General features: G+C 45.4%; 1 pseudogene; it reads right to left on the bottom strand.

The window, feature by feature from the left end:
- The window catches only part of LOC140219559 (uncharacterized), a 193,323-nt pseudogene that overhangs the window by 60,376 nt on the left and 119,031 nt on the right, over positions 1 to 13,916 (bottom strand).

Here is a 13,916-nt window from a genome sequence, read left to right as displayed (position 1 = left end):
TTTTGCGGAGTATTCAGTCGAGTGTATTCTCGTCGTATTTACGCAGACGCGGGTAGGGGGTCGAATACAGGATCCGGCTGGTCACAAAAGCGTTGGCGAGGCGCTAAGCATCCCTCCTCCGGAGGCCTCCCCGTATATTCGAAACCCGGCGGACCATATGGCCCATCTGATCCCCTACCATGCGCAGTTTGCGCAGGGCGGTGTTTATCTTCCGCTGTATGTGGATGAAGAGCCCAAGCACTTTGATTTCATCACGTTCTAGGATAGGCCTGGTACGCAAGGAAAGTTCAGTTTGTGCAATGTCCTTTGTTTGGGGAGAAGATGCACGTATTCTGATTTGACACGTGAGCATTCGAGACCGCAGCTACGGGCGTAGCCGTATACTACCGACACTGCTTGTTGCAGGTATGTCTCGATACTGCCAAGAGATCCCTGCGTTGCCCATAGCGTGATGTCGTCAGCGTACATCGCATGCTGCACACTTGGGACGTCATTGAGCAATGGGGGGAGGTGAGCCGTGGCAAGATTGAACTGAAGAAGAGAGAGGGCCGCTCCTTGTGGTGTTCCCCGCGTAGCAAGGGGGTATGGGTCATGCTCCTTGTCTTGAATACGGAGGTATGTCTGCCGTTCCATGAGGAATTGGCGATTATACCTGAAAGCATTATGCCCACAGTTTGTCTGTGAGAGGTGGGTAAGAATGCTGTCATGAGTGACGTTATCAAAAGCTCCCTTGAGGTTTAAGGCGAGGACTACCTTGTCTTAACTGGGGTGTTCAACTGGTTCGATGACATCCTGGTGTAGTTGCAGGAGAATGTCATGTGCTGAGCGATGTGGGCGAAAACCGTATATGTTGCCCGCAAAGGGAGAATCAGACATCCACCCGTTCGTAGCAGTTGCTACAAAGGGAACCCATACGGGTTCCTCGAAGGAAAAGCCTCAGTGTTGAAGAAAAATTTCTGGTGGTCCGGGACTCGAATCCGGGACCACCGCCTTTCCGGGGCAGCCACTCTACCATCTCAGCTAAGCAGGCGGCTAGCAGATGGCAGGCGAAGTCGAATTTGTGGACAACACACAAAGCAAAGGCAAGTGTTTGACGTATAGTTCTGCGGAAGCCCGCAAGGTGGACAGAAGTTCTGCGGAAACCCACAAGGTGGAGAAAAGTAATTAATAAAGGAAAAACCAGACATCCACCCGTTTGTAGCAATTGCTACAAAGGAAACCCATACGAGTTCCTCGAAAGAAAAGCCTCAGAGTTGAAGAAAAATTCGACCTGGTCCGGGCCACGAACCCGGGACCACCGCCTTTCCGGGGCAGCCAGTCTACCATCTGAGCTGACGAGGCGGCTAGCAGATGGCCGGGCGAAGTTGAATTTGTCGACAACACATATAAAGTTTTTCGCCACCACCACCTTGTCGAGTAACCTTCTCAATTGCTCATACCCCCGTAAGGAAGCAAAAAATGCAATGGCAGCAGGTACGCAGACCCGTTCGTGCCCGATTGTCTGGATTGCGGAGATCCCGGAAGGGCATTCCGATCAGTTGCTGTTCGAGAAAAAAAAAGAAGCAGAGAACGTAGTTGGGTGTGAGCGTGGTTTTAAAACTTGGAACGGATGACGAGCGCATTGTGATATTCTTGGGGGTGGAGTGATGTATGGCACACGATTAAGTGAACTGTGGAAAAACTTAGGAAAAAAGACCAACTCTGGCTATCTTACGGCGGTGCGAGAGTAACTCTAACTCAGATTTCTCTTTTAAGGATGATACGCTTACGTCATATGAGTAGGGTGAATGAATGCATCTTGCTGCACGATTTTGGAAGCGCTCAAGTGCATTAACGAGATACTTTTATATGGGTTCCAGATTGGTGACGCATATTCCACTTTAGGCCTGATAAGTGATTTGTACGCCACAAGTCTGGCATCCTAAGGCGCATGACGCAAATGGCGCCTCATAAAGCCGAGTGTTTTGTTCGCCGATGATACTATGCTGTTTATATGCGTGCCGCAGTTAAGATCACAAGCAATTAAGACGCCTAGTACTTGAATCATTTTTCTGTTTCAATTGGATTGTTGGCTATTGTGTAAGAAGGCAAGAAGGGTGCACGACTACGAGTAAATGACATATGTTTACATTTTTTTGGATTAAGAGTCGTTAGCCAATGGGTACACCAAGACTGTGTATGGTTGAGATTTTGTTTCAAATTATGTGCATCAGTATCATTGTTAATGGTATGATAAATAACGCAGTCATCAGTGAACATCCGAATTTTACAAGTTACATGAAGCGGTAAGTCATTGATGTATATTAAATAGAGAAGTGGTCCAAGAACAGACCCCTGAGGGAGACCTGAAGATACCGGAAGGTTGACGGAGGACTGGTCGTTGATAGTAACGAATTGCTCGCGGTTACTGAGGAACGTTTGTAGCCATTTTAATACATCCACGTGTATTTCAAGAAAGAACGTTTATGTAATAAGTGGCGATGAGGGACTTTGTCAAAAGCTTTTTCATAGTCGAGGAAGAATGCATCAGTTTGTTGATTACAGTCAAGATTACGAAATCCATGCTGTGCAGGATGAAAAAAAAATGGTTGGCGTCTAAATGGTCCATGATAAGTCAGTAAATGACGTGCTCCATTATCTTACATGGAAGACTCGTTAAGGAGATGGGGCGACAATTTAGTGGGTTATTCCTATTGCCTCCCTTGTAGATAGGAATGACCTTTCCTACTTTCCAGTTACAAGGAATACAACCTGTTGAAAATGACTGAGAAAATAAGAGACACAAACATGCAGCTTAGATATACTTAGCATTTTTAACAGTTTCGAGTTAAAACCATCGATACCAGTAGATGAAGAGAGTTTGAGATTATCAATTACTTTGGAGATCCCATCTATGGTGAACGTGATGGCCGGCATTACAGATACTAGGTTTCTAGACATTCATGGTAGTAGAGAACTGGTATCTTTAGTAAAAACTGAGGCGAAGGCATTGTTGAAAGAAATGGCGCAGTCGGTATCAGTCATGATATCTCCAGAATCGCCAGCAAGAGTGATGGCGCGAGCTTGACGGGGGTTTATTAGTTCTCAAAATTTCTTGGGGCTCTCTCTTAGTATTTTCGGTAAGTAGATGTTAAACATGTATTCTAGGCGCTGCAAAGAACAAATAAGTACACTTTTTCAGCAGAATAATACTTTTTGCTAGTGTTAGTATCCGTACTTTACTTGGCAGTTCGAAAAAGTCATTTTATTATTTTCTAGTCGTTTTACATGGTTAGTGAAACATGGGTTCTGACGATTTAGACAGAAAGTAATTTTCGGTACATGTTTGTCTGCTTATTCAATTATTTTAGTTTTAAACAGCGCCTAATTAAGGAATTTAAGGAAATGGGTCTGAGATTTTCGATTTCAATGGGCTTGTCTGATTTGGGTATGAATGTAACCAAGGCCGTTTTCCAATCAATGTGCAGGGGCGCACGCCCCACCCAGATCTGACTGAAATAGTCGAGGAGATGAAGGTGCACCGAGTCAGGGAGGTAGGCTAAAAGCCTAACCGTCACTCGATCCCTCCCTGGCGCAGTTCCTCGATTCATTTCGGACAGGGCCGCCGTCAGATCGTGTAGTTGGAAGCAACGGTCCAGGTCAGCGTTCTCCGTGCCTTCATAGGAGTACGCCGGTGCGAGGGAGTCCTGTTGGCGACCGAGATATTTATCTCTGAGCGCTTGAGCCAATTTCTGCGCGTCTGCCGTGTATGAGTGAAGTGCACGCTGTAATTGTTTTTTTGTTTCTGTGCGTCTTTTCTAGGCTCTATGGGAGCCCTAAAAAGACGCCAGCTGTTATGACTTGACGTCTGCGTAGCGCCAGTGTTGCAGCGTTCCACCCAGTTGGAATCGGCGAGCTGGGCCGTGTACTCGTCCGCTTCTTGGGCGAGGGCGGCGATTCGTAGTTTGAGTTTTCGGTTGTTTCTGTCTGCGCCATCGGATGACTAGGCTGTCACGAGCCTCCCCGAAGTGCAGGACATGGTTGTCCACAACAGGTGTGACCTGTGAGAGTCGAACCGTCTGCTAGGTGTGACGAAGTGACGACACGAGGTTTTGAGACGAGGTGGCGTAGCCCGGGTGGGCTATGGGGATCGAATTGGTATAATCCGATCGGAATTTAGTCCAGTCGGGATGTTTTGCCTGTTGGTAAGGACGGGTAAAAGGCTGTGTTCGGATTGTGGTGAGGACAATGCAGTGGTCTCTGCCGAGGGTTTCCTTGGTCTTGAACCAATGTGCGTGTCTTATGTTTTTGATCATTGTGAGGTTGGGATGTGTGTCGCGAGTCGTAGAGTTGCTAATGCGTGTTGGGTGTGCAGTGTCCGTCAGGAGTGTAAAGTACATGGTAGAAATGAGTTCAGCCAATTTTCTACCACGTCGTTCCTGCCGATACTAACCCCAATGGGTGCTGAGGGTTTAATGCCACCTACTATGACTAGTGGTTCCTTGCCTGCCACCACGCGTGCTTTGCTAAAGATGGTGTAAGTTATGTTTGGTAGTTTGGGTGAACTGTGAATGTGAAGAATGTGCATGGCTGCGTCCTGTTTCCTGATTGGGAGGAGGGTCACCATAGCATACGGGTAAGGCGGGTCACATTCTAGATCCACCAAGTTGGCGGTGTAATATCAGCGCACGCATATTGCAGTTTGTGCGTCCCTTTGATACACCCTAGGATTTGTAAAGGTGGCATGCTCGCCTGGCTCGTGGAGAGCAACTACCGTGGGTAAATTCGGATAGGTTTCTAGGGGGAGCCGGAGAGCAACCAGCTTAATACGGGCTCCAAATCCCCAGCAATTCCACTCAATGGATTGCAAAAAGGTCCGAATTAGCACGGGTGCAGCGTGATTTAGGGCCTTGGCCCGCCATCTTGGGGGATTAGAATTTTGGGTAGCCTCTATTAAAGCAGAGAGGCCCATAGGCGCTCCGCTGCTCATTCTGGGGCTGTTATCTGGGGTTGCAGTCATACTGACAGGCTGCCGATCAAGCTCGGCCATATGAAGTAGTAGCCTCTGTATCCGAGATTTATTCACCCGTTTAAGCTTGAGGGGGGGGGGGGGGGGTCGACGGGTGCTTGAAACAATTTGGAACAGCTGGGCCGCTATTATGTGCGGGATATGGTCAAATACGGAGTGAATGGCAGCAGCCAGTCTATCCTCGGTAGTGGTTACTATCGAGGCCATTTCGGCTTCGAGGGTGCTGAGACGCGCTTCAATCGGAGCGAAGGGTGCCGCGAAGTCCATTTGTTCAGAGGGGGCACTGTCCATCCCTTCCGCTGCTGCCCGGAAGGTGTCGAGTTAGGGACTGGGGGCGGGCGGTTCACGAGCGCCTCCATTGCCTGTGTTAGCGAGGTCGTTTGGGCCTTAAGTTGTGGAATTTTGATTTGTTCCCGCAAGGGAGTGGGAGAAGTGGGCGGTTTGGGTGTGTACGGGGGGGGGGGGGGGAAGGGAGGGTCGCGGTGGGGAGGCTGCCCTACCCTTGCCGCTTACCTGGGGTGCTTGTCGGATGCGGGCAGCCCATGTGAGTTTCCGGGTGGCGGCGGGTGCGATGTGAGAGAGGCGGGTGCGCCCTGCCTCGATGGATACCTCTGGGTGGGAGGTCCCGGCGGAGTGGGGCCTCGCTTGCAAGGCCCGGGGGCCCCTGATTCAGGATGCGAGGGTGGAGGGGATTTGGTGGCAGGAGATGGAGTCCCCTGCCGTGAAGCCCGGTTGGCAGGTAGCCTCGGCTTCCGTGGTCGCCGGCGTTTGCGTTTCGTGGAGCCGAGTCGGCTGTCCACTGTTGGGGTGGGCGATTTGGGTGGTGGCGCCCTGTAGCGCTCCTTACGGCAGCGGTCCCCGGTGACGTGTGGTCCAGCGCAAATAGCGCACTTTGGTGAGTTGTGAGGAGTGACACCGTGTTGCCACGGGTGCCGCACGGCTCCGGCTTAGGGTACGGGCAGGCGTCAGGGCTGCGCCCAATGGTTCCGCACTGGCTACATACTGGTACGGTCTTTTTGTACGGCTGTACCGGGATTAGCAGGGCGTCGTAGGTGACGTACTTGGGCTTCACCTTGCCGGAAAAGGTGAGCCTCACCTTGTTTGAGATGCCTAATCACCGGATATGGAGTATCTCGCCATCCGGCCAGTAGAGGCGTTGTTGAAGTTCGGCTTCGGTGTCGGTAATACGCACTGTCACCACTCCGTAGCAATATCCGCGCGTGGTTACCCGAAAAAGGCACCGGACCGACAGAGGAGGGAACTGTGAGTTCACCAATCAGTGTATCCGCAATAGGCTGGTTTCACGTGTAGGCCAGGATGCGGATTTGGTCCAGCACCATCACTACAGTGACCAGCCGGCTGGCGTTTGCTCCAAGGTGGGCGATGAGCGCGGTGTCGGCTCCCCTCTCGGGAAAAACAGTGGTGAGGGACAGTTTAGTCCGCGGTTGCAGAACGGCAATGAAATCCGTCGTTTTCGGCTTCGGCAGAGGTAGAGGTGGCCACATGGGTTTCTTCTTCCCCAGCTGCGGGCCCGCGGAGCGCTTTGCAGACGGTGGGAGGGTTGTGGAACGGGTGCGAGCTGCTGCGTCAGCAGCTGCTATTGCTGCATCTTTCGCCCGCTTTCCTCTTACCACCGCGGCAGCAAGCGCGGTGCTCTTAGAGGTTTGGAACAGCTCCGGTTTCCTGTCCGAGGTGGCGGTGGTAGTACACAGCATGCCGTGGCGGTCGTAACCGGTTAAGTGTGCGCCGCAGGTGCGTGAGTAGTTCGTGGCCGATCGCCCGTCCTGCCGGGAGGCTTCATGGTCAGTAGGCCCAGCGGGGCCGCTTGCCGAACTATGCGTTTTTTTTTTCAAGGCCACCACTTAGGGCTTTCGCCCTAATATAGTACGAAAATACTCATAAACCTTAGCAAGCAATGCGCGCCTCATACCAGCGTTACCACACGTACGAAGAGTCACATACTGGCCCGATAGAGGCTCTAAAGGCCCGTTAGTATGCACAAAAAAAAAGAATCACTGTGCTGTCTACATAGCCGCGTTTCTGGGTCCCACATGTAAGACCTGTAACCCCAGTAGAAGTGACAAAAATTGTGAAAGCAAACAAGTGATTGTGTTCAGGGAACCAAAAATCGTTTTTCTGCACTCATTCAAACGTTATCTGCACAATCGGATGTTCACTGCGTCAAAAACAACATATCCGCTAAACAGGACACCCGCTATGTGTTAGACTAAATGGGCACTACGCGAAAACGGCCAAGGAACTCCCAAAAAATGTTGCACATCATGTTATTCCACCAGGTCACAATTTCATTAAAATTGAACTTTATTTCAAGTACACCAACTTCCAGTCTCCTTAAGATATAAAATATCGAGAGTTATATCCCCTTCGCAAGTTTAATACATTTTAACGAACATATATAAATATTTCCAAGACAGCTCTTCACTTTGTTACCTACACCCAGCAGGTAAATATAAGCAGTGGCCCTAATTTATGATGGTTTAATTTACATGCGTACGTGTACGCATGTTTGGTCAGTCTTGCTGTGTACTCGCAATTAAAACAAAGTTTGGGCAAATCGTGATTGGGGAAATTAAGAAAAAAGATCGTGATGTTCTGGTCTGATAACCTCGACATTTCAATAACAAGCCCTCAATTAGAGCGCCCTCACAGGAAGAACATATTCAACAAAAAAAAATTCTAGGGCCTGTAACCTTCGCCCTAAAGTGTGTGTGTGTGTGGGGGGGGGGGGGGTAACAACTTTGCTGAACAGCCTGCAAATTGATGACCTGGGAGTGAGTCGCGCCGGGGCAAGCAGAGAGACGTGGAACTTTCGGAAGCTTGCTGGACTGGCTTAATGGCCCAAAGTTGGTCCTTGAGATCTCAGCTAGTCAATGCGACTGAAAGCGGTAAATCTCAAACATCCCGGACTGCTTCTCACGATTCTCGGCAACCGTAGCTTTTCGTGCGGATGCTCGGAGGCGAACGCGATGCTGTTGCAAGGAACCGAGATGGTCGCGCCACTCGGAATAGGGGTTTGTGTGTGAGAATCCGCGTAACAGAATTATGCTGTCTGGTATACTGAAATGAAACACTTGTCTTCTAAGCAAGTTTTACTTGGTCGTTGTACGTCCTTTTTAGTAATAAAATTAAACACCGGCGCTATCATCTCTGTAGCTTGTGTTTAGGTCATACTTGACGACTTTTCTGACTTAAGTTGCTTTGAGGAGTTCAGTTAGTTCAGTAACTCGAGGGCCTGCGTGGGTGTGCACCAGAATAATTAATTGCGAAAGCGATACTACGCCAGGTCTAACCGCTCGTCGCGTATGCCGTGGCCCTCCCAGAGCCGGCGCTGCGCTTAGCAGGTTGTCTCCCCGTTGATATGACGACCTCCTCGCCTTCCGCTCGCTCCGTGGCGGCTTCATTGGTATACATAGCGGTACGCTTTAATAGAGAACATAGATTAACATCGGTATAACCGAATTAAACAAAGCAAGTCCAAGTTAAACTAAGTCCAACATCAAGACACACCACAGGCAGAACTACAAGCGTAGCCATGCAGATATTGCTTTCGCAATTCAACCAGGTTTAAGCAGAGCTAAACCACAGCCAATTTTTTTTTCCATGCGACGCTCGGAGCTGACATCGGATTTTCCGCGACATGGGCCGTTAACGCTATGGCGTTCACAATCACTGGTGATCCTCTACTCTGAAGGTTGTTGGTAAGCGAACTTGTTCCGCCTAATATAGGGCAACTTGTCAAACACCAATCTCACGATGTGTGCCTATTATGCACATTACTCTACAAAGTGATATATGACACAAGCTTACTTTTGAATCCGTTTTACGAAAACCTTATCTTATTTATAACTTTGAAATGATTGATAAATCTGCTTTGTGGTCGCTATGATACACACTGATGTTTTTTTTTTTTTTTTCCCATCAAGAAAGATAAAGCAGGCCGCAGGTAAAAGCTACACGAACAAACGGCAGCTTTACAGGGGCCCGAAGCTCCCTCTACAATACGGCAGTAAAAAGGTTACAGAAAAGAACATCGGAAACATACATAGCCATCAAAATGACACTGGGAATGAACACAAAAATCATCCAATGAGAAAGACTAGATACCTTATACATAGTGTTGCCGTATTGCAGCATTAGTTATTTTTAAAATGTCAGTGGTACTTTTGTTGTAATTATTCAGGAGAGTGGGCAGGGTGAAGGACAGTTTTTCTGTAGAGTAGCTAGCCCGAGGGGTTATAACATTCCATTTTTCTTTGTGCCGGATAATGTGTATGGAAATGTTCTATTTTAGTGACGATAAGTTGCGTAGAAACGTTGTATTTTCAAATACTTCGCATTTGAAGGCTAGTGTTAGCTTATAGTCATAAAGATTTTTTTACTGGTTTAATGTTTCTTTTTTGAAAAAAACTGCGTGTATCGCTGTTAAATGGTAAGTCATAAAGCAGTCTGAGAACTTTTTCCTGGAGGACAAAAAGTTTCTGTATGTTAGTTTGCGTAGTTGTGCCCAAAACAATAAACAGTAATTTAGATGAGAGTAAAAAACCCATTTGTAAAGAAGTTTGACCTTGAATGGCAGCTATGTTCTTACGCGAGATAAGACGCCAACTACACAAGTTAACTTGGTCAAAACAGTGTCAATGTGGTTATCCCAAAGCATATTATTGGAAAAAGTAACGCCAAGGCTTTTAATTTGATGCTATTTGTAGTGGTTCGCCCCCATACGTTAAATTTACTAGAGCGTTGAACTGCTTTGATTTCGGCCTAGATATAACAGCTTTTGTTTTATTAGCATTGATTTTCAGCTGGTTTGCTATTGACAATTTTTTCAGGTTTATAAGGAGGGAGTTTGCTGCACTTACCAGTTGATTACCACCGGGAACTGTTATAAAAATACTGGCGCCATCCGCAAAATAAATATATTTTGATTTTGTACAGATATTTGTAAGGTCGTTGATGTAACTATTAAAGAGCAGTAGACCCAGAATTCTCCCTTGGGGAATACGTCTAATAATAGATTTGATTCAATTTTTACAAACTGTTGCCGGTGACTAAGGTATGAGTGAATTAGTTGCAGGAAATGTCCGCGGATTCCATATATTTCAAGTTTCTTAAATAGTGTACAGTGATGAATACAGTCAAAGGCTTTAGAGAAATCCACATAAATACCCAGTACTAACATTTGTTTTTCAAATTGTGATAAAATAATTTCTTCCTGTTCAAGTAACGCCATTTCTGTAAATTAGTTTTTGCTGAATCCAAACTGCGCAGGTTAGATTAAATTGTGTTCATCAAGGAAGCTGGACATTCGAATTCGGATAACTTTTTCCAATCTCTTAGAGAATATGGGTTTGAATGAATGAATGAATGAATGAATGAATGTTTATTTTGACACATATAAAATACAAAGAATCTCTGTCAAAGAGGCTGACAAAAAGGCACGAATGCCTAAGTTTCAGTCCCCTTCCCCGACCTATTTCCAGTGCAAAAAACACTCAATCACACAGGGCAAGCATGGTACACAAATGGATACATACCCCAAAAAAATGAAAAGTACATGAAATACGTAACAGAAATACTGAATTTGATTTGTGTACAAAAGAATGAACAGTCATACCTGAAGCGGCAGCAAATACATGTTCACTTTTTTTAAAAGTGTTATGGACGTTGATTTACTTATTATAGTGAGTAAGCCAGGGTGATGATTCAGAAAATCTGCAACTATGAATGCCTGCTTTTGCATGCCGTAATTAGTGCGGATCTTGCCCTTCTTGTAAATTAATTTCCTTGTGTTGTATTTATGTTTATTCGGGAGGTATGCTTTAAAAAAGGCGCTTTCATTGAGTCTTACCTCTTTAAATATTGCAATGGCTGTTTTTTTTTGTTAATAAGGTTTTCTAATGTTAAAATACAATTCTTCCTGAAAAGCGGAGCGGAGTGGCTTCTATAGGGCGCATTCTCCATTACCCGAATCATGTGTTTCTGTAAGGTTAGTAAACTATGGATGGTTTTCGTCGTGGTACACCCCACAGATAAACAATATTGGAGGTGCGAATGCACTAGGCTATAGTATAATTCTTTTTTTTTTAATCTAGAAGGTAATAGACGCTTTAATTTATTAATAACACCGATGGATCTTGCAATGCTGGTTTTAATGTTGCCGACATGACTGGACCAGTTCAAGTTTTCTTCAAACGTAACACCAAGGAACCTCTGGCATGCAGAACGTATAATGACTTCATCACAGAAGTGTAATACTAAGCTATCATCAATACCTTTGCTACGAAGCCGGAAAATAATGTATTTTGTCTTTTTAGTGTTTAATTCCAATTTATTTGCTCTAAGCCAGTCTGAAAGATTACTGAGCCAAATATTTGCTTCTTGCTCGAGAGTAAGCAGGTTTCCACCAGAAAAGAAGATGTCATCAGCATACATGATTATGTCAGGTGTTAGAGGCACGTTTGTGATGTCATTGATGTATAATAAAAAAAGAAGTGGCCCTATGATGGACCTCTGCGGAACACCATATTTGATTTCACCCATTGCTGACATTGAATGACAAATGTATGTGTACTGTAGACGGTTGGTTAAATAATCTTAATTAGGTTAATAGCAGTTCCCCTAATGCCGCACTCACTTAACTTTTGTAACAAGATATCGTGTTTAATGGAATCGAATGCTTTTTAAAGTCAAGAAATATTCCTATTGTGTACAGCTTGTCCTCAAAGTTACTTATTATTTTTTCTTTGACCTTTAGCAGCGCCATTTCAGTACATTGCTGTTTTCGGAAACCGTATTGCTTTTCTGTTATAATAATATTTTGAGTACAGAAATTTAAAATTCTTTCGTGAATGACCTGCTTTACTATTTTGGAAAAGATTGGGAAAACTGAAATCGGTCTGTAGTTGTTCACGTCATTCCTGTCTCCCCCTTTAAAAACTACCGATCCCCGTGCAATCTTTTATTCTTCGGGGAATGCGCCAGTGCACAATATTAAATTGCATATGTGGGACATTACTTTACAAATATGCAGCGCCATAGCTTTTATTGGTTCTGTCTTTATGCCATCCACACCACATGCTGTGGAATTCTTTACCTTTAGAAATAAGCACTTATTTCAGCCTCAACTGTTGGTGCAAGAAATAGCGATCTGCTCATACTACATGGAATGTAAGACCTGTAACATGGGCTATCAGCATGAAACGCATCAGACGCGCCACATTGTAAGACATGCTGATTAAACTTACCGGCCAGTGCAGTCCCTGTGAAAGAAACGCCTTTATCCATAACTTCAAAAACAGGATTACGGTCACTGTTCGGAAGCAGATCATTGAATGTTTTCCAAACTTTTTTTGGATCATTAAGTATATGAGTGAACTTATTCTCATAGTACCTCTCCCTTGCCAGCTTTATATCATGGCCCAATTTATTCCTGACCTTTTTGAATTTCATTAAGTACTCTGGTTGCCTTGTCTTTATAAAAATCGCAAATAGTCCATCACGTTCCTTTATGCGTTTTAGAAGGGCGGTGTCAACCCACGGTTTCCTGCATTTCTTGCTTCTTCTAGCTTCTCTTACAGGGAAAGCTTTGTGATGAAAGTTTTTGATTACGCCGACAAAGTGAGTGAATGCCTTGACAGGATCCGTCAATGCGTATATTTTGGACCATTCCACTTTGCTGACTGACGCTTCAAAATCAGCAATCGTGTTATTGGTTATCAATCTGTAGTGTGAGCATGTGCCATTTTTGCGCTGTCGGTACAGGTTCATGTCACGCGTAAAAAAACAGGAAAATAGGCATGTGATCACTTACATAAGAGATGAGGACACCCGGCACTAATCCAATTAATCGCGTTGTATAACACAAGTTAAGTAGGCTTTCGGAATTGTTCAACCTGGTTGGAACCTTAATAACATTTGCGTAGCCAAACAAAAAGAAAACATCCTGAAACGCTTTTTTGGATCGGTCCATTGAAAGCAAGTTAATAATAAAATCACCCGTTACAATGAGGGGAGTGCCAAGCTCTGTACAAAAATCCAACATACATTCAATGAAATCTGATAACATGGATACAACACCGGATGGAGACCTGTAAATAACCACAAATATAGCATTCGCACACTTGATCATGAGGGATTCATAGTGTTCGTGTATTACAGAAAACTCAGAAATTTCATCAAAGCATATATCGCGTTTTACATAAATAGCGACACCACCCCCTTTCTTATGTTTTCGGGACAGTGAAGAACACTTATAGACTGAGAAGTGTACAGCATCGTACTCGTCGCGGAACCAAGTCTCAGAGAACGCTGAAATATCAAATTCATGCTTTAATTCATGTAGAAGCATGCAGACCGATTCTTGTTTGCTTTTTAAACTTTGTGCGTTCAAACGAAACAAAGACATCTGATTTCTACCACGTAACTCTCTGCTCTGTCTGAAGGAAAGCTTGTCGTAGTACTTGCTTTCCTGAAAAGGGATTGCCATCTTGAAGAATGCGCATAAAAATCCATACTTCTTGATTATTTTATTCTGTCAAGGTCATCCATTGTGATAACCCTAATGGCTCGATCACGAGGACCACGACGCACGAAGAAATTTCCACTCTTGTGCCAGCCGAACTTGTACTCTTTTGCAGCCGCCCGCGTCTTCATATGCCGGAAAAGCTTTTTGTTCTGTGCTGTGAGATTTTCATTCAGATAAATTTTTGATTTTGATTTTCTCAGTTGCGTTTTTTCCCCGAGCCAACCATCTCTGGTCGCGCGAGAAGAGAAGCGAACCAGGATAGGTGGGACTTTTCCGATTTTTTCTGTACCAATTTTTTCATTTTCATCGTCAACTGAGTCAGCACTGACTTTCAACGGAATGCGGTGGACGGATTCAATGTCC

This window comes from Dermacentor andersoni, chromosome 7 (genome assembly GCF_023375885.2).
Source record: "Dermacentor andersoni chromosome 7, qqDerAnde1_hic_scaffold, whole genome shotgun sequence".
Classification (NCBI taxonomy): domain Eukaryota; kingdom Metazoa; phylum Arthropoda; class Arachnida; order Ixodida; family Ixodidae; genus Dermacentor; species Dermacentor andersoni.
The sequence above is the reverse complement of the archived record's forward strand: the minus strand, read 5'-3'. Positions and strand labels throughout refer to the sequence as shown.